At 40.4% G+C, this 20,699-nt stretch overlaps 1 long non-coding RNA gene across 3 annotated transcripts in view; it reads left to right on the forward strand.

Moving 5' to 3' along the window:
• Window positions 1–20,699, forward strand: part of LOC139045997 (uncharacterized) — a 75,725-nt gene that overhangs the window by 29,086 nt on the left and 25,940 nt on the right. Inside the window, exon 2 of one of the 3 annotated variants that reach the window (XR_011505583.1) lies at window positions 19,423–19,504. The exons of the other annotated variants lie outside the window; for them this stretch is intronic. This is a non-coding gene — a long non-coding RNA (uncharacterized lncRNA). The remainder of the gene's footprint in view (window positions 1–19,422; window positions 19,505–20,699) is intronic. 3 annotated transcript variants of the gene reach the window in all.

The following is a 20,699-nucleotide window of genomic DNA, read 5'->3' on the forward strand; positions in this document are numbered from 1 at the left end:
CATGGATGGACCTTGAGGTTTTTAGGTCAAGTGAAATAAATCAGACAGAGAAAGACAAATACTGTATGAAGCCACTTATATGTGGAATCTAAAAACAAACAAACAGATTCATCCAGAGAACTAACTGGAGGTTGGTAGGGGCATGGGGTAAGGGGTGGGGGAAATGGATGGAGGTGGTAAAAGGGTTCAAACTTCCAATTAAAAATGAATAAGTTCTGGGGATGTAATGTACAGCATGATGAGTATAGTTCACATACTCTATTGTATATTTGGAAGTATTGCTAACAGAGTAGAATCTAAAAGTCCTCACCATACACACATACATAAATTGTGCTATGTGAGTTAATGGGTGCGTTAACTAATCTTATTGTGGTGATCACTTTGTAATATATACAAATATCAAATTATTACATTGCACACCTTAAACTGACACAATGTTATATGTTTATTATATCTCAATAAAGCTGGAAAAATAAAATTTACAATGCTACTGCCTGATAGACACTGAGCATCTGACCTTTGAAGAGTCAACTTCCATGTGACTAAGTACGCACACTATTACCAGGGTTTCTGGGGGAACCTAAGCTAGGATGGCAGGGAAGCCCAGCATCCCAGCTTTCTACTCAACAGGAATGGCTATTAGGTTGGAGTTACAAAGAAAGGGGACAGTGATGCACTCAAGCCTTCACTTCCCCATATTCCTTTATATCAATTTCCAGATGGACACGCGGATATTCACACGGAGAAGAAGGACATGTGACAACAGAGAAAGAGATTGGTGCACAATCTGAAGAATGCCAAGGATTTCCAGGAGCCACCAGAAGCTAGAAAGTGGCAAAGAAAGATCTTCCCTAGAGTCTTCATGGGAGCATGGTCCTGCCAACGTCTTTATTTCAGAATTCTAACTCCACAACTTAAACAGAACACATTTCCCTTGCTTTTAGCCACCCAGTTTGTGGTACATTGTTACAGCAGCCCTAAGAACAAATATATCAGAGCAGCACACATCCAATGACAGTGCTTAAGGTTTAAAAGTCAGGTCATATGAAAGTGCAGCAGAAGAACTAACCCCAACATGATAACCTGCAAGTTTGGTGAATCATATTTGTGGATGTATAAATACCTAATTCATGACTTTTGTGTAGTTCTCTGTCTTAATTTGAAACTCTGTCTGGATCCCAATATTATGAGGTGCAAGTAGGAGTGACCACTCTTTTCATCACTGTTAGTGGTCCACTTGGGGAATTTGTGTCTTCATTCCCTACAATGCTGGTCTCTGTGGATTTGCAAGTTGTGGCACCTAGATGGAGAATAGTTATTCAGAGACCCAGCAAGAGTCTCAATAAATTCCACGTTCAGCTCTACTGGGTCACTAGACGCTCCTCATAACAAGAGACCTAAAGCTGTGGAGAAGAGTCCCAAACTGGCAAAAGCAGTGGACTTTGATGATCAGCATGTGGTAGGGCTGCTTTCATCCAAGAGACAAAGTAAATTTTGAGCTTCACTTAAAGGGGTTTTATTGGCATGTCTTCCCTGCCCAATTTTGATAGGAAGTGGACATCTACAGCAACATAACCCATATCCTCTGAAGGAATTGGAGTTTGAGCCCAGACATCTCTGGAATGAAGTTCTTATCCACCCTACCAGGTAGCCACCTGGACCAGATGCTTACCAAAGGTGAGGGGAATCCAGTATGGGAAGTGGAAAAAGAGGACAATTAGCATCCTTATAGCTTGAGACCAGCTTTAGTAGCAGATCCTGTGGTTCATCCATGGATGACCACTTGCAATTTCCCCCCAGGAAAAGAGGCCAAACAGATTCCTGGAGGAACTCCTTAGGGAACTGATGTCAAAATCTAGTGAGTCCAAACAGTGCAAGGGGTGGACTGTAGTGGATGTAGTGGTGCTCTGTCAATATTTATTCTTCCAGGACTGAACATGCCTTGCCCAATGGCTGAATGTTATCTTCAAACATGTCTAAGCTGAGACTTTTTTTAGGTCATACAATTGGATAAGAGATTGCTCATGATCACGTGTAGAAAGAGCACTAGGAATGTGTGGAGGGAGGATGCAAAAGGTTTAACAAGAAAGGAACCCTGTGGTTCAGGATTAAGTATCTTTTTTGCAACCAGGATCTGTTTGTGCTTTATTACAGGCTACTGATGGGAGAGGTGAGGTAGGAGATGGGGGATCAGAGGATGGCAGGTCCAGGGACACCTTAAATGAGATACTGAAGAATTGTACTTAATCACGATGGAGAGAGTATTTATGGGAGATTTATAATCAGAGAAATGCTTTATGAGGTACATATATTTGAAATATCATTCTGACATTGATACAAAGAATGAAATAAAGTGAAGGCAAAATATGATCAAGACCAGACTACGGGATTCTGCATGGGCCTGGTGAGCAGTGATGGGCACCTGCGCTCAGCTAGCTGGAGGGATGCAGGAAGTCTGGAGAATGAGGAGACACTGTAGACAGATCCTTGGGAATGTCAGTGTCGTCATCCTGATGTAGGAGAGGGTCTCTCAGTCATTGGGAATAGGCTCTAGATTTCAAAGATGAATAACTGGCCCGGCAGTGGTGCCAGCCAGGCGAGGACATTTCATTGTGGTCAATGACTCTGTTCACTGTGTGTTTCCTCACTGGTATATAAACTCCATAGGAACACGGATCTTTTGTGTGTGTTGTTACCACTGTATCTATAAAGTCCAGAACACAGGCAGGCACAAAGGACAAACTCAACGCATATTTGTTGAGTGAATATGTGTTGTCACCTAAAGTTGTAATCCAGGAAAAGGAGCAGATCTGAGGTAAATATAAAGATTTCTGATTTCTGGACATTTTGAGATTGAGGTTCTGAGTTTGTTCCAGAGGAGATGTTAAGAAATTTGACCTCACAGTCTGAAAAGCAGGAGAGTGTCATAAATTTGAGTTCTAGTTGGCTTGATTAACTCTCTCTGTATAACGTACTAGTTACAAGGCTGGGGAAGGTGACTAATGCAACAGCCTTGGATTCCATTGATTCATATAGAGAAAGAGGAGAAGTACATGATGACCCTCCAGGAACTAAGTAGGGAAACTACAGGGAGCAGGTAGATGGTAGAGGAAATTGTGAGATTGGAAGACTTCCTCCATGAGCAAATAAACTGCAGAGCACATGTTAGTTGGGTGAAAGTCTACTAATGTCTCACTTAACTAAGAGCCTGTAAGATAATCAGTTGTCAACAAATGTAATGTACAGAGAACCACATGATCAATGAAATTCTATTATCCAACCCCTCATCCTAAAATCTCACAAAAGACCATAGTGCGAAAATTCTCGAAAGAAATTATGACAGTTTTGTGAGCTCTGTATCCACAGAAGAGATGCTTCTTCATGGGGTGAAGTTGATGAAAGAAGCCAAAAAATGATTGTCTGTGAATTTATGTGTAAGTCTAGACTTAATTCTGATTAAGTATATAATGCCATGAAACTCACGGCTGCAAAACTAGGATCTGTTGCGCTTTCTTCAGTTTTTCAATCAGTACAAAAATTAAATTAGCTAATCATTCAGGAAATTAAAACACAGCAATTGATGAGACAGCAGTTGGTTGCTTTAATGCACAAGAGCTTTGGAACATTAAAATTTATGTATATACTAAAGAGTATCCCAATGGAGTGACATGGTGTTTGGGATTTGTTTTAACATCATTCAGCGAGGAAGTAGGATTAGCTGTAAAGAGGAGTGAGAGATTAAACAAGAAGAATCACACTGATGAGGGTTGAGGTTGGAGGATGGAGGCAGGAGCTCATTGGTCTATTCTCTACAAATTTTGTAATTTCAAAATTTTCCACAATGACAAATGTGTAAAAAAACTCTATCCCTATCTGCGATGAAGTGTGTATTCCTTTTTTTGTTTTCTAACCACCCAAAGACTAATTACCATCCATCACCTTACATATGTGCCCTACTATTTCTTTCACCTTCTTCCTTCCCCACTTCCCCACTGGTAACCACTAATCAATCTCTGTATCTACGTGTTTGTTATTGTTGTTGTTTTTATCTTCCACTTGTGAGTGAAATCAAATGGTATTTGACTTTCTCCATCTGACTTATTTTGCTTATCATAATACCCACAAGACCCATCCATGTTGCTGCAAATGCTAAGATTTCATCTTTTTTATGGCTGAGTGTATTGCATTTTGTATATATGCCACATCTTATTTATCCATTCACCCAATGACAGACACTTAGGTTGTTTCTAAGTCTTGGCAATTGTGAATAATGGTGCAACGAACGTAGGGGTGCAAATATCTTTTCACATTTGTGTTTTCATGTTCTTTGGATAAACACCCAGAAGTGGAATAGCTGGATCACATGGAAGTTCTATTCTTAATTTTTTGGAGGAATCTCCATGTTGATTTCCATAGTGGCTGCACCAGTTTGCATTCCGACCAGCAGTGTATGAGGATTCCCTTTTCCCCACATCCTCTCCAACTGTTGTCATTTATTGTCTTGTCAATTATAGCTATACTGACAGGTGTGAGGTGACATCTCATTGTAGTTTTGATTTCCATTTCCCTAATCACTAGTGATGTTGAATGTCATTTCATTTGCCTGTTGTGCCATCTGTATATCTTCTTTGGAAAAATGCCTGTTCAGATTCTTTGCCCATTTTTTAATCAGGTTATTTGATTTTTTCTTGTTGGGTCATATGAGTTCTTTATATATTTTGGAAAATAGCCCATTATCAGATATATAATTTGCAAATATCTTCTCCAATCGTTAGGTTGTCTGTTCATTTTGTTGATGGTTTCCTTTGCTGTGCAGAAGTTTTCTTAGTTTGATATAGTCCCATTTGTTTATTTTTTCTTTTGTTTCCCTTGTCTCATAAGACATGGTATTAAAAATATACCACTAAGACCAATATCAAAGAGCATACTGCCTATGTTTTCTTCTAGAAGTTTATAGTTTCAGGTCTTGCATTCAAGTCTTTAATCCATTTTGAGTTAATTTTTGTGTACACTATAAGATAATGGTCTACTTTCATTCTTTTCCATGTGACTGTCCGGTTTTCCCAACGCCAATTATTGAAGAGACTTTCCTTTCTCCATTGTATGTCCTTGGCTCCCTTGTCGAAAATTAGCTGTCCATAGATGTGTGGTTTATTTCTGGGCTCTCAATTCTGTTCCATTGATCTGTGTGTCTGTTTTTGTGGCAGTATCATGCTGTTTTGACTACTATAGCTTTGTAGTATATTTTGAAGTCAGGGAGTGTGATACCTCCAGCTTTGTTCTTTTTCCTCAGGATTACTTTGGCTATTCAGGGTCTTTTGTTTTTCCTTATACATTTTAGGATTCTTTGTTCTATTTCCATGAAAAAAGTCCTTGGGAATTTGATAAGGATTGCATTGAATCTGTAGATTGCTATAGGAAGTGTGGACATTTTACTATGTTAATTCTTTCAATCCGTGAGCATAGAATATCTTTCCATCACTTTGTGTCTTTTTTTATTTTTTTCAACAATGTTTTATAGTTTTCAGTGTACAGGTTTTTCACCTCTTTGGTTAAATTTGTTCCTACGTATTTTATTCTTTTTGTTGTGATTTTAAATGGTTGAATTCTTAATTTCTCTTTCTGTTATTTTATTGTTAATGTGTAGAAACACAACTGATTTTTGTATGTTGATTTTATACTCTATAACTTTACTGTATTTGTTTATTATTTCTAGTTTTTTATGGATTATTTAGGGTTTTCTATGTATAAAATCATGCCATCTGCATATAGAAACACTTTTACTTCTTCCTTTCCAATTTGGATCCCTTTTATTTCTTTTTCTTGCCTGAGTGTTCTGGTTGGAATTTCCAATAGTGCATTAAGAGTGGCAAAAGTGGGCATTCTTGTCTTGTGCCTGTTCTTAAACAGATAGCTTTCATTTTTCCACTATTGAGTGTGATGTTAGCTGTGTGTTTGTCATATATGGCCTTTATTATATTGAGGTAATTTCCCTCTATACCTATTTTATTCAGAGTTTTTATCATAATGGATGCTATATCTTGTTGAATGCTTTCTCTGCATCTATTGAGATGATCAAGCTATTGTTATTCTTCATTTTGTTAATGTGTTGTATCATGTTGATTTATTTGCATATGTTGAACCATCCCTGCATCCCTGGAATAAATCCCACTTGATGATCATGTAACATACCTTTCAACATACTGTCGTATTTGATTTGCTAGTGTTTTGTTGAGGATTTTTGCATCTACCTTCATCAGTGATGTTGACCTGCAGTTTTGTTTTTTCGTGTTGTCCTTGTCTGGTTTTGCTACCAGCATAATGTTGGCCTTGTAGAATGAGTTAGGAAATATACCCTCCTCTGCTGGTTTTTGGAAGACTTTGAGTAGGATAAGTATTAAGTCTTCTTTGAATGTTTGGTTGAATACACCAGGAAGCCATTTGGTCCTGGGCTTTTGTTTTTGGAGAGGTTTTTAATTACTGTCTCAATCTCCTTACTAGTGATTGATCTATTCAGATTCTCTAATTCTCCTTGATTCAGTTTTGGAAGGTTGTATGATTCTAAGAATTTATCCATTTCTTCTAGATTATCCCACTTGTTGGTGAATAGCTTTTCATAGCGTTCTCTTATAATCCTTTGTATTTCCATAGTGTCCATTGTAATTTCTCCCATTTCATTTCTGATTACATTTATTTGAGCCTTCTCTCTTGTTTTCTTGGTGAGTCTAGCTAAAGGTTTGTCAACTTTGTCTTTTCCAAGAAGCATCTCTTAGTTTCATTGATTTTTCTTCTATTTTTAAGTCTCTATTTCTGCTATAATTTTTATTATTTCCTTCCTTCTATTGATTTGGACTTTTATTTATTCTTTCTTTTCTAGTTCCTCTAGGTGTACTGTTAGATTGTTTACTTGAGATTTTTCTCGTTTCCTGAGGTTGGCCTGTATCATTGTAATTTCCTTCTTAGTACTGCTTTTGCTGTATCCCACAAATTTGCACGTCTTATTTTTATTTTCATTTGTCTCCAGGTATTTTTTGACTTCTCCTTTGATTTTTTTCATGGGCCCAAACATTGTTCAGTAGCATTTTGTTTAATCTCCACATACTTGTGTCTCTTCTGGTTTTCTTCTTGTAGTTGATTTCTAGTTTCATTCTGTTGTGGTCAGAAAAGATGCTTGATAATATTTCAATCTCCTTAAATTTATTGAGACTTGTTTTGTTGCCAAATATGTCATCTACCCTGGAGAATGTTCCATCTGCATTTAAAAAGATTGTGTATTCTTTGGGTTTGGGGTGGAATGTTCTGTATAAATCTACTAAGACCAGCTGGTCTAATGTGTCATTTAAGGCCAACCTTTCCTTATTTCTCTTCTGTTTAGATGATCTATCCATTGGTGTAAGTGATGTGTTAAAGCCCCCTACTATTATTGTGTTATGGTCAATTTCTCCTTTTGTGTTTGTTAATAATTGCTTTATATATTTAGATGTTTCTGTGCTGGCTGCATAGATATTTGCAAGTGTTATGTCTTCTTGCTGTATTGCTCTGTTTATCAAGTAGTGCCCTTCTTTGTCTCTTGTTACAGTTTTTGTTTTGAAATCTATTTTGTCTAATATAAGTATTTCTACCTCAGCTTTCTTTTTGTTTTCATTGGCATGGAATATCTTTTTCCATCCCTTCACTTTCAGCTTGTGAGTGTCTTTAGGTCTAAAGTGTGTCTCTTCTATGCAACATATATATGGGTCTTGTTTTTTATACAATCAGCCACCCTATGATTTTTATTGGAGCATTTAGTCCATTGACATTTAAAGCAGCTATTGATAAGTATGTACTTATTGCCAATTTGTTACTTTTTTTCTAGGTTCTTAGTAGTTCTTCTCTCTTCCTTTCTTCTCTTGTTCTCTTCCCTTGTGATTTTTATGGACTTTAGTATTATGTTTGGGTTCCTTTCTCTTTATTTTTTGTGTATTTATTATAGGTTACTGGTTTGTGATTACCATGAGGTTTGTATGTAATAATCTGTGTGAATAATGATCTATATTAAACTGATGGTCTCTTAAGTTTGACTTCTTACTAAAAGCCTTACACTATTCCTCCTCTCCCCCAACATTTTGTTTTTGACATCATATTTATCTTCTTTTCTGCATGTGAGTATCCCTTAACCTCTTATCATGGAAATAGATATTTTTAGTACTTTTGTCTTTTAACCTTCATACTACCTTTATAGGTGGTTGATTTGCTACTTTACTGTATATTCGCCTTTACAAGTGACTGTTTTCCAATTTTCTTATTCCTATTGTGGTCTTCTCTTTTCTACTTAAATATGTCCCTTTAACATTTCTTGTAAGTCTAGTTTCTTGGTTACAATCTCCTTTAGTTTTTGCTTGTCTGAAAAGCTCTTTATTACTCCTTCCATTCTGAATGATAACCTGCCAGGTAGAGTATTCCTGGCTGTAGATTTTTTCCTTTCAGAACTTTGAATATATAATGCCACTCCCTTCTATCCTGTAAGAGATGACTTATGGGGCCCAGCAATGTTTTTCCCTCTCATCACCTGCCTCAAATTTTCCATGAGTGTCCCCTGTCTGGGCTACATGTGCCCTTCTCTTGTGGCTGGGTTGCTCTTGCTGCAGGCAGAGGGGTAGGTTAGGCTGGTCCCTGGATCAGCAGGTTGTAAGGCTCAGCTACATGCAGCTACTATGGTCACTTTATTCACCTTTATTGGGTGGGGCAATTCCCCACAGGGCTAGCTGAAAGGTTTAATGGCACACAGCTGCTTTTTTGCTGTTAAGTGAGTCAGGCCTCAAGAGTAGCTGATTGCTAGGCTTAGGGGCTCACAGTTGCTTCAGGGGTTCAATGACGCTCTCTGCTGTGCGAGGCTGTTGTCAGCTCTCTCAGGAGTGCAGATGGATGGCGCTGGCCCCAGGCATGGTAGTACACAATTTTCAGTCTTGGAAGGTGGGGCAGATCCCCTGTGTGGCTGTTGGTGATGGCCAGTGGCACAAGTCAGCTGAGGCTGACATGCCCCACCACCTGTGGGCCTATACAGCCCTCAAATGCAGGCCCATCCCCCTCACACCCTACTGAGATGGACTGACTTGCCCTGCTGCATAGATCCCACACACCCTGCCCATGTGGGCACATGAGTTCTCTGCAGACTTGCTGGTGGGTAGGGCAGTCCCTAGGTTGGGCTGCCTGCCCTGGCTGAGTTGGATTAAATTAGTGCTCTCATGGGCAGGGCAAACCCCTACATTAAAAGGCCAGAGGAAGAAACCCAATGACATCTAACAGTGTCTGTGTCAGCACAATTGCACTAGGTCACAATTGTGGCTGCCAACAATGTCTCAATCCCTGGAGAGGTAGGCCCAGCCACCTTCTGCCTCTTTAAGATGCACTCAGAGCTTAGCAAGTGAGTCTCTTCTACCAAAGGAATATACTTCTTTCTTTCTGGTGTTTTTGTGTTGGTTTCTGGGACAGGTGGATCTGAGATTGCGTCCTTGAAGAGCAGGCTTTTCTTTCTCTGAAGTTTGATTGTTTTTCTAGGGGTATTCTCCACTGGTTTTAAAAGCCAGCAAAGCCAGGTATTATAAGAATTCATCTCAGGAGTTATTAGGGGAGCTGAGGAGTTAGGTTTTCTACAAATGGCAGTGAGGAGTCACTGAAGTGTGTTAAGCCAGGGAGTGATCTGCATGAGCTGAGTGAGAATATTGCTCTGAATGCCTTGAGGAGAGAGTGTCTGAGGGAAGTGGGTGTTTCTGTTCACAGGTTATTTACTAAAAGACCCTGTGAATCTAGACAATTGTGGACCATTTTCACAACCAAAGCGAATTTGGGTACAGGATATAGTGAGGAAGTGATGATTTCTGCATTTGACTGCCCAGGCATTGATATATTTGCAAAAACATTAAAATGGTACACAACTTTCTAGTAAATTAAAACAATTTATTTGTTGATGCAGGAGTGGAAAATTTTGTTTATAATATGAGCAAATTGTATGGTATCCAAGACAAAATTCTGATAAGAAATATATGACACAACTATGAAAAACCTACATATGTAGGAAGATAATGCTTACTTCATGACATAAAGAAATAGCTACACTATGCAGTCGTAAATAGTATGATGCCAAATTATCCATTTTTTGCAAATCAGTCTAATCTGCATCAAAACTCTGAAAGCATTTCATGACTGTTAAAACATTTTCTGAATTTCCCTGCCTTGAATATGACATCGTACTTATCCCTAGAAAATTCCCATTCTAAACCATTTCTCCAAACAGCCCCTACAGGCCCTTCAGACCAACTCAACTGTCTCCTTGTTGCCAACACCTGTCTTGACACACACGTGGGTCATTTAGCTTTTCTAGAATGTACAAGGCTGTACATTCTATGTAAGGCTGTAACCTTAAATTGTAATATATGTTCAATTTTTCACCTTCCATGAACCAGGACTTTTTTGGTTTTTTTTGTTTGTTTGTTTGTTTGTTTTGCTGGTAAATGTACATTTTCTGGAAACAAATTAACAGTAGTTTCCCCCCAGGACAAGGTAGTGGCAACAGGTCAGCATCCACTTCACTTTGTGTCCTTCTTTAACAATGACAGTTTCTAACGATGTACATGTGCATTTTTAATTTGTTAAAACCACAATAGAAGTTTTTACAAATGATTTTAGCTCTTAAAAATGACTCATTTATAAATTCTGTAACTCTTACTCAGAGTCGGCTCTGACATAAACAGCAAAATCAGACATTAACGGGTAATGCATCATGTTAGTACCATACAAAGACAACAGAAATGTAGGCACTTTATCAAAGAAAAACATTTCAAAATGAATGAAGTTACTGAATCTTTTGCCACACTCTTCAGTGAAAACCTTATAGGACTCTCCTACAGCATATCAGAATCACAGTGTCCAGGAATCAGACCACGGATGTGTGAATAGAGACAGTGATCTGGTGAGCTGCAGGAACCAAATGGGCTCTCAAGACTTTGGTTCATGGCGGGGGGGGGGGGGGGGGGGGGGGGGGGGGGGGGAGTGTGTCTCCCTGAGACCAGCAGGGGGCGCTGTGGGGCTGCCCTGTGGTCCCCAAACTGCTGCTCAGTGAAGTTCATTCACTCAAAGCAGCCTGGGCCTGGTGGCTGGGCCCTGTGCTCACTGATCGGGACTCAGCAGCTGTGTCCTCTCTGGCCTGGCAGAGTCCCCTGAGCAGGGACCTTTGTGTTGTCCCAGCAGGTGCTCCTTCCCAGGGCTCTCCCATGGGGTGAAGCCAACCTCCATCCCCCTCAGCGTGTGATGTGAGCTGAGCTCCAGCCCCAGGGCTCAGGGTGGGGCTGGGCAGTCACTGGCTGGAAACCCATTTGCATGGGCAGCCACTCCTGTGGCAGAGGGTGGAGAAGAAAAGGAGGCCTGGGGCAGCCCAGCCTCACTGTGGGGACCAGGGGCTGTGTGCACCATGGCCTGGACTCCTCTCCTCCTCCTGCGCCTCTGTCACTGCACAGGTAGTGACAGGCCACAGAGACCTGGGGAAGCTCCTCAGGTTTTGTCACGTCCCCAGCTCAGAGTCCCAGCAGCTTAAATCTGGTTGACTGATGTCCCTTCACCTTTACATGTCTGTGTTTGCAGGTTTCCTCCCCCGGCCTGTGCTAACTCAGCTGCCCTCCCTTTCTGAAACTCTGGGAACATCAACCAGACTCACCTGCACCCTGAGCAGTGGCTTCAGTGTTGGTAGCTATACCATATACTAGTTCCAGCAGAAGTCAGGGAGCCCTCCCCAGTATCTCTTAAGATTTCATTCAGACTGAGACAAGCACCACAGCCCCAGGGTCTCCAGCCATTTCTCTGGATTCAAAGATGCTTCAGCCAATGCAGGGCTTTTGCTCATCTCTGGGATCCATCCTGAAGACAAGGCTGACTATTACTGTGCAATCTGGCACAGTGACACTTCTCACAGCATCATACAGAGGGAGAAGTAAGACAAAAATCCAGCCTGCTCAGGGCTTTTCAATTATTAAAATCATTTCATTAAACTTACTGTACCTGGAGATAATAATAAAATACTACAAAACCATTCTATACCCATAAATTTAATATCATAGAAGAAATGAATAATTCTTTGAGAATACAGTTTCTCTCAAAAAGAAATATAACCTGTATTACCTTACATCTATTGAAGAAATTGAATTTCCAGTTAAAAGCCTTCCAAAAATGAAATCTCCTGGCCCAGATTATTACATAAAGAAATCATACTAAATATTTATAGGAGGAAATATGTCTATTCTAGACATACCCTTTCAGAAAAGAGTGAATATTTCCTCTCAGAAGAAAAGGAAAGAAAACTATAGATTAATATCCCTTGTGAACATAGACACAAAATCCTCAACAAAATAATATCATATCAAATCCAACAATATGTGGAAATGATAATACTCAGAATCAAGTGGGATTTATCCCAGAATGCAAAGCTGGTTCAACAATTGAAAATAGTCAATGAATAAGCAACAACAATGAACAATCAACAGAATAAATAATAACAATCATAAGATTGTCTCAGTAGACACAGAAAACACATGCAAACTAATTCAAAATTCATTTATCATTTTAAAATGTCATAGCAAACCAGAAATAGATGGAAACTTCCTGGGCCTGATAAAAGGCATCTATTAAAAAATATACTGTTAATATCTTACTTAATGCTGAGAGATTTAATATTTCGTCTAAGATTATTAACTAGCAAGCGTATCTTCTATTCTTCACAACTCCTATTCTTCATTGTACTTGAAGTTCTAATCAGTGCAATAAAGAAGGAAAAATAAATAAAAGAATCCAAATTAGAAAGGAAAAATTGAACCTATCAACACTGTCTACGTAGAAATCAACTATGTAGAAAATCTTAAAGAATCTACAAATAAGCTCATAAAACTGATGACTGAGTTTAACAAACTCACAAGATATAAGGTCCATATATACAAGGATCAAATACTCCTAAACACTAGGAAAGAACAATTGGAATTTGAAAATAAGAAAATATCTAGTACAATAGCTCCTAAAATATGACATGCTTACTTATGTGATCCCAACATGTAGCTTTCTTTTCCGGAAGACTTTTAACTGCAAATTCAGTTTCCTTGGTAAATACAGGATTATTCAGTTTATCTATTTTTCTTGAGTAATTTTGGTCATTTTGATATTTCCTGTGGTTATGTAAGATGTTAATATTAGGAGAGATCAGGTGAGGGACATATGTGTGAACTTTGCAAAATTTCCATTCTATTTCTATTCTATTTATATTTATATTTATATTCTAACTTTAAAAGTATTTAAAATAAAACTATCCCATTTCCTTCTCCTTAAATCACTACCATCTATTCTGCATTGGATCTTAGGTCTGACTGTAAAACTTTCCATATTCAATCTGTGATCCTGTGTCTACATTTTCCAGGTAATATTCTCTAAATAAAAATAGAAAAAATAATTCTCACTTTATGCTAATTTTTCATTCATTCACCTTGAGGTTCAAAATAAATACCTTCAACTTAGGTTTGTGGTCAATATTATAAATTATTTTGTCATTTAAAATACTCAAGCAGGGGCCGGCCTGGTGGAACTGCGGTTAAGTTCGCATATTCCACTGTGGCAGCCCAGGGTTCACCGGTTCAGATCCCAGGTGTGGACATGGCATTGCTTGACAAGCCATGCTGTGGTAGGCATCCCACATATAAAGCAGAGGAAGATGGGCATGGATGTTAACTCAGGGCCAGCCTTCCTCAGCAAAAAAAAAAGAGGAGGATTGGCAGCAGATGTTAGCCCAGGGCTAGTCTTCCTCAAAAAAAATAAATAAATAAATAATAAAAATTAAAAATTAAAATAAAATACTCAAGCAAACCATTGAAAAGAGATGACATCAAAATTGAAATTCAGGCATTGGTTTATATTTTTTAAAAGAACTAGAGAAGGAAGTACAAATAGGGGTAAGCAAATAATAAGCTGATATTGATATTGGATTGGCCTGGAAAATACAGCAGAAAATGTCAAAAAGATTAAACAGCATTCATTTGTTGGAAGAAAGGAGAAGAACTTACCCTACGTATTTCCCATCACCTTTCACATTCTTCAGAAAATGTCACTTGGGGTGCTGTGGGTCTTCTCAGGATCCCTGGCCATGAGACCTTTGTCATTGGACTGTGAGAAGTTAAAGCAGTGGCTTCATCTCTTGGGGCAAACTCCACAACAACTCTAGGCAGTGGAGCTTCTTTTGCAGCTGAAAATTCAGGATTGGGTATGGGTTTGATGACTGGTAAAAGATTAGATTTGCATACAGATCCACATTAACAAATATCCCTCAGGAATGTAAGAAGATAACAGAGTCACTAGAGAGTCCAGCACCAGCTGTGGAGTCAGGGGGTCCTTGGGAACATCTGCATCATGGCCTGGACTTCTCTACAAAAATCTAAATCAAACATGAGCAAAGACTTGAATAGACATTTCTTCAAAGAAGATACACAAATGGTCAATAAGCATGTGATGTGATGCTCAACACAAATCATTAGGGAAATGTAAATCAAGACCACAATGAGATGCCTCTTTACAACCATTAGGATGGTATTACTAGAAGAGCAGAAAATAACAAGTCTTGACAAAGATGTGCAGAAAATGGGACTCTTGTGCATTGCCAGAAGGAACATAAAATGGGGTAGCCACTGTGGAAGACACTGTGGCTGTTTCTCAAAAAGTCAAACACAAAATTACTATATGATCCAGAAATTTCACCTCCAAGTGCCCAAAAGAACTGAAAGCAAGCTCTCCAAGAGATATTTGTACAAGCACGCTCATACCATTATTCACAATAGCTAAAAGTTAGAAAGAATCCACATGTCCATCAACAGATGGATGGATAAACAAAATGTAGTATACACAAACAATGGAACATTATTCTGCCTTAAAAAATAGTAAATTCTGACACATGCTACAATGTGGATGAAACTTGAAGACATTCTTCTAAGTGAAATAAGATAGTCACAAAAGACAAATATTGTATGATTCTCCTAAAAGAGATACCCAGAGCAGTCAATTTCATAAACACAGAAAGTAGAATCATGTTTTCCAAATTTTGGGGGAGGGGAGAATGGGCAGTTACTGTTTAATGGATATGGAGTTTCAGTTTGGAAAGATGAAAAGATTCTGGAGATAGGTGATAGTGATGGCTGTGCAACAATGTAAATTTACCTTATGCCACTGAACTGTGTATTTAAAAATGGTTAAGAGAGTAAATTTTATGTTATGAATATTTTACCATTATAAGAAAAGGAGGAAGATTTATATTTGATGCAGTTTCTCTACTTCCAAGAGCAGTGGAAGAATACAGGATGAGGAAGGTGTGCCTGAGTATCCAGGATACCCTTCCTTTTATGCTGGCCCTGTGGCATCCTAACAGGCCAAGAGATCTGGAGTTGCCTCATTACAGGTGACTCAGAATGATGTCATCTATGTGATAAAACAAACAAATGTGAGTTTGGACCCTACAAAATCTGAGGGTATCCAACAACACCCTCAATTCTGATAACAATTGCAAGTTCGGGGGTCCCAAAAATCCCTGAAGTTTTGATAATTCCCAGTGAGGAATTCACATAACTCACTGAAAGCTCTTATGCTCATAGATATGGTTTAATACAGCAAAGGCTACAGATTAAAATCAGTCAAAGGAAGAGGCACATGGGCAGGTCCAGGAGAATTCCAAGAGCAAGCTTCCAGTTATCTTCTCCCAGTGGAGTCACAGACAACGCTAACTTCTCTTGGCACCAGGGTGTGATACTATGCATGGAACACTGCCAAACAGGAAAGCTCGCCCAAGCTTGGTATCCTCAGTTTTGAGGGGCTTGGTCACGTAGACTCAGTAGACCACTCTCATGGCTGACTTTAGTCTTCACTGAATTGGCAGAAAAACATTTAACCCTGAGTTTTGGGTCCTTTTCTTTTTTAAATTCTCAAAAATAAATTGTTAAAATAATTCTGACTTAGTCCAGCTGTTTATTCAATGTGAGATTCAAAATAAATAACTTCAATAGAGTGAGTTGGTCATGAAACAATTCTTCTAGTCATTCAAAACGCTCAGATAAGAAATTAAGACCATGTATCACTAAAATTAAATTACAGACAGTGGGGTGGGATTTCAGCAACTAGAGAGAGAAGTAAAAACAGGAATGAGCAAAGAAGAGACTAGTAATGAATGTAGTTTGGCCTGGGAAATACATTTGTGATGTCAAAAAGATTAATAGTTATTTGTTCAATGAATGAGAGATAACACACCCTTAGCCCAAGAAGGCCACCAAAGGGCACTGTGGATCTTCTCATAGGACTTGAGGATACTCAAGTGGTTCAAATTTAATGGCCCCTGAATAGTTGCTCACTGGCCCGTGTAAAGTCTTGAGCAACTCCTTCCTCCCATGGAGTAAATCCACAGCACACAACCACCCCTGGCCTACCGTCCAACAGTGTAGCCACTGTCAGGGCTGAGTAGTGGAAAGGGGTGGCCAAGGGCTCAGATTTGCACAATGCAACACTCAAACACACCCCCTTCACACTACAAGCTCAGTAGGAGATAAAAAGCCATCAGAGAGTCCAGCCCCAGCTCTGGAGCAGAGAGTTCTTCTAACTTCTGCACCACGGCCTTGACTCCTCTCCTCCTCCTTCTCCTCACTCATTCCCCAGGTTAATATAGATGTCAAATATCAGCCTTTGGAGGGATCCCTCTGCTTTTTTCCTTATTCCTTAGATGTGTATGTTTTGGGTTTCAGGGTCCAATTCTCAAGCTGTGGTGACTCAGGAGGAGCCCTCACTCACTGTTTCCCCAGGAAGGACAGTCATTCTTACCTGTTGCTCTAGCACTGGAGAGGTCACCAATGGTCACTATCCTTGCTGGTGGCAGAAGAAATCTGTCCAAGCCTTCAGTACATTGATTTATAACACAAACAGCAGACACTCATGGACCCCCTCCCAGTTCTCCGGCTCACTATTTGAGGGCAAAGCTGCCCTGACCCTCTCAGGAGCCCAGTTGGAAGATAAGGCTGAGTGCTACTGCTGGCTGGTATACAGTGGTGTTCAGCACACTGATAGACCCTGATGGGGAACCAAGACATAAACCTTCCCTGGCTCTTGTGATAGGGGGATCACATGATCAGACACACCAGCTCTCAAACAGCCTAGATGTAGACCATCTACTGAAAGGTGAAGGGAAGGGTCTGAATTGATTCCCATACCCGCTTGAGCACTAAAGTGGAGGAAATACATGGGTGATCTGGGGGGGAACTGGTTCAGGAAAAGCAAAATCCAATTATTTCATAATCCAGAAGGAACAGTAACAGCTGGATCAGATCTAAGGGCTAAGGTCAAACACATTTCCTCCAGAAAGGGGCATCCTCTATGATGTACTTTGCTGGCTAAATGCAAAAAGAAGAAACACTACATTAGTATATTACTAAAATTTATTCTATTGAGTTGCATTTAATGAAACACATATGCATTGTATAAAGCAAAAGGTATTAAAAATCACCAAGTTCTTTGAAAAGATTCTTTACGTCAAACTTTTATCAATATAACTATAATCAATCAATATAATCATATTTCTGAATTTGAATGCAGTCTTTCATTTTGTTCTCAATATTTCCACAATTGTGATCAAACCTTGTGCTCATATATCTGCATTTTATATACTACTCTTATCATAAAAGAATAATATTTATTAAAATGTATACAAATATTTGAATGATTGCTTAATATTGTTTTGATTTGGGTACTAATGCAATTTTATAGCACTTAGGTTTACAAATGTTTACTAGTCAAATGAAGAAGTGATGTTATGTAATTAATCTTGTTAATAAAATACTCCTGGTCATTTCTGTGGATTTTCTGAGGTGAGGAGGCAGGGGCAGGGGGGTTTGCCTGCCACGTTTAACGGGAAGGCTCAAGCACATTATTCCTGACTTTAGGATGCACAAAATAGAAAAACAGGAAGTTAATTGCTGCACGTGTTAGTTGCCAGCAGAACAGATTGAGACACGTGGGACAGTCCACATCCAAAACCACAACAGTGTTCTTGATCATGCGTCTGAGAGACCAGTGTCTCTCAGACTTTGATGTGCCCACGAATCATCTGGGAATCTTGTAAATTGTGGATTCTGATTCAGTGGATCTGGAGTGAGGGCGGAGATTCTACATGTCTAAAAGCTCCCCGCCACCCATATGTATGTTTTAATAATAGTAAATCCATAAGAAGAGTATAAATAAGAAGGAGAATCATCGGTAGACAAGAACCTAAGAGAAATCTCTGACATAAAGAATTAATGAGTTTACATTATAGAAAAACTCCCGTACTCCATGCCTGGGGCCCTCCAGGGAGGACAGCTGCAAAGCTGGGAGAGGCTCCTCTTTCTTTAAGAATAAAAACAAAGGCAAACAAACAGACAGAAAGACGTCTTCTGGCCTGCACTCCCCTCGGTTCTTGCCCACTCTCCCTCTTGGTTTCTCCAGTGTTCTCTGAAGTGCAGAGGCTTCCATGCCTGATTCAGACTGCCCTTCTAAAGGCAGGGCTCTCTCTCTCCCTTTTGTACCACCTGCTTTCTCCCCGTCCCTGTTCAGTTAATTATAAAGGCCTTTATTATTCGGAAAGCCATTGACATTTTTCCAGATCTTTACTACTTGGAAGTTGACACATACATTTCCTTCCTCTTCCCTGAGCCTCTCTAATCCTTTAGTTCTGAAGACCCTGAAGCCTGCTGATTCTCTTCTTTTCACCTCAGCTAGTACATCTCCTTCTACTTCCTGGGTTTCCCCTCATTTCTCAGTGAGTCCAGTGAACCATACAAACATGCTAATTGATCCTCCCTAACACTCACCACTCTCCCTGTGTGCTTAATGAGAAATCAAGTAGGGAGAGAGAAACCTGCATCTTGAGCAGCCTGGAAAGGGGGTTCAAGGCTGAGCTCTCAGCTGGGAAATGAGATAACTCATTCACAGTCTCTGTTTTGTGCTTGGGGGCCCAGCATCTGTGTCCTCCCAGAGGCCCTGGAGAGGGATGGACCATGCTCTCCCCACCTCCAGCCAGCTCCACCTCAAGATGAACTGCTAAGCTCAGTGTCCTATGTGAGGAGGCACAGCCAGGGGTAGCAGGATACATTTGCATTGAATTCCCTGCCTCTCCAGGGGTTGAGGAGGGAATAAGAGCCTGGGGGCTGTTAGCCCTGAGCTGTGTGGGCTGGTAAACAGAGCTCTGGGGTGTCTCTACCATTGCCTGGACCCCTCACCCTCCTCACTCACTGAGCAGGTGGGTAGAGACTGGGTATCAGGAGCTGGGACTGGGAGGGCCTGGGGTTCTGCCTTGTTCCCTTGTTCCACTGACCTGCCTCATTCACCCTCTGTCTCTCTTCTGATTCTCAGGGTCCTGGGTGCAGTCTGTGCTGACTCAGGAGTCTCTACATTCTGAGGCTGTCACCACCCCTGCATTAAAAACAGCACCAAGGTGGGTCTTGGGACTGTGTCCTGGTGCAAATAAGGACCAAACAGTGTTCTCAAACCTCTGGTCTATCGAAGCAATACTGGCCTGCAGGGGTCTTAGCCTGATTCTCACGCTACCAGTCTGGAAACACAGCCTTATTGAGTACTTCCGGGTACCAGCCTGAGGATAAGACTAATTACTACAGTGTGGCCCTAGACAGGCTCCTACAGTGCTCCAGCCTGCAGGGAAGTAACACATGATCATGCCAGGCTGCCCAACAGTGTGACCCTCCCTGCAGCACCAGCCACCCACAGCCAGCACAGCTGGGCCTGTTTACCTTTTGTTTGTATGTTTGCTAGTGTCACCTCTAACAAGGGCTTAGGACTCAGGTCGAGGACAGCAACCTAGAGAATGTAGCCTCATCCTCCCAAAATTGGCCCTCAAAGGGAGCCCTTGTCAGCTGCCTCAAATGAAATTCCTTCATGCCAGAGGCAGCCTGCGCTGGGGACAGAGTCCGTGATGAGCCAGAGCAGAGCACAGATGGAGAGGCCAGCTGGGTCTGACTCAGGAAAACAGCTGATGCAGAGCTCTGTCTGTCCTTAACATTTACTGAACACCTTCTATGTGCCAGGCTCAGGTCTAGGGCTCAGGATGCAGCACGAACAGACAGGGTACCCATGCTCATGGGGCTGACACTGTACAGGAGAGAAAGGGTCAACAAGTTGATAAGAAGAAGGCATATTATGATGTGTGGCAAGAGGTGACATTGGCAAGAAAGGGGTGGACAACAGGAAGCTGTTAAAGTTTTTTGAACATGGAAGATTTAGAATTTGATTTCAGCTTTAGCTGAAAAAGCCCAGCTTCTCCAAAGAAGATGAGATAGGAGGCAGAGTGAAGGCAGGGGGACCAGTTAAGAGAGAGTGGCATCATGCGCATAAGAGAATGCTGTCTCAAGCAAGTGATACTGTAGTTAAGACAAAAGGAAAGTGCCAGAGAAGGACCAGATGGGAGAAAGTGTTGGGCTGAGAACTCAAGCTCATCCCTGTGATGGAAACGTTAACAACAGCCGCCCAGTCTAGTTAAAGGCTGTCACGGGAATGCTCTCTGATCCAGATAGCACCTGGGACTCACTGGGCTCATCGCTCCCCTGCACTCCTATTCCCTGAGATTCATTTGAATGTCACTTTCATATGGTGAGAGAGAGCTTGTCACTTGCGAT

The sequence above is a fragment of the Equus asinus genome, chromosome 8 (genome assembly GCF_041296235.1).
Source record: "Equus asinus isolate D_3611 breed Donkey chromosome 8, EquAss-T2T_v2, whole genome shotgun sequence".
NCBI lineage: Eukaryota > Metazoa > Chordata > Mammalia > Perissodactyla > Equidae > Equus > Equus asinus.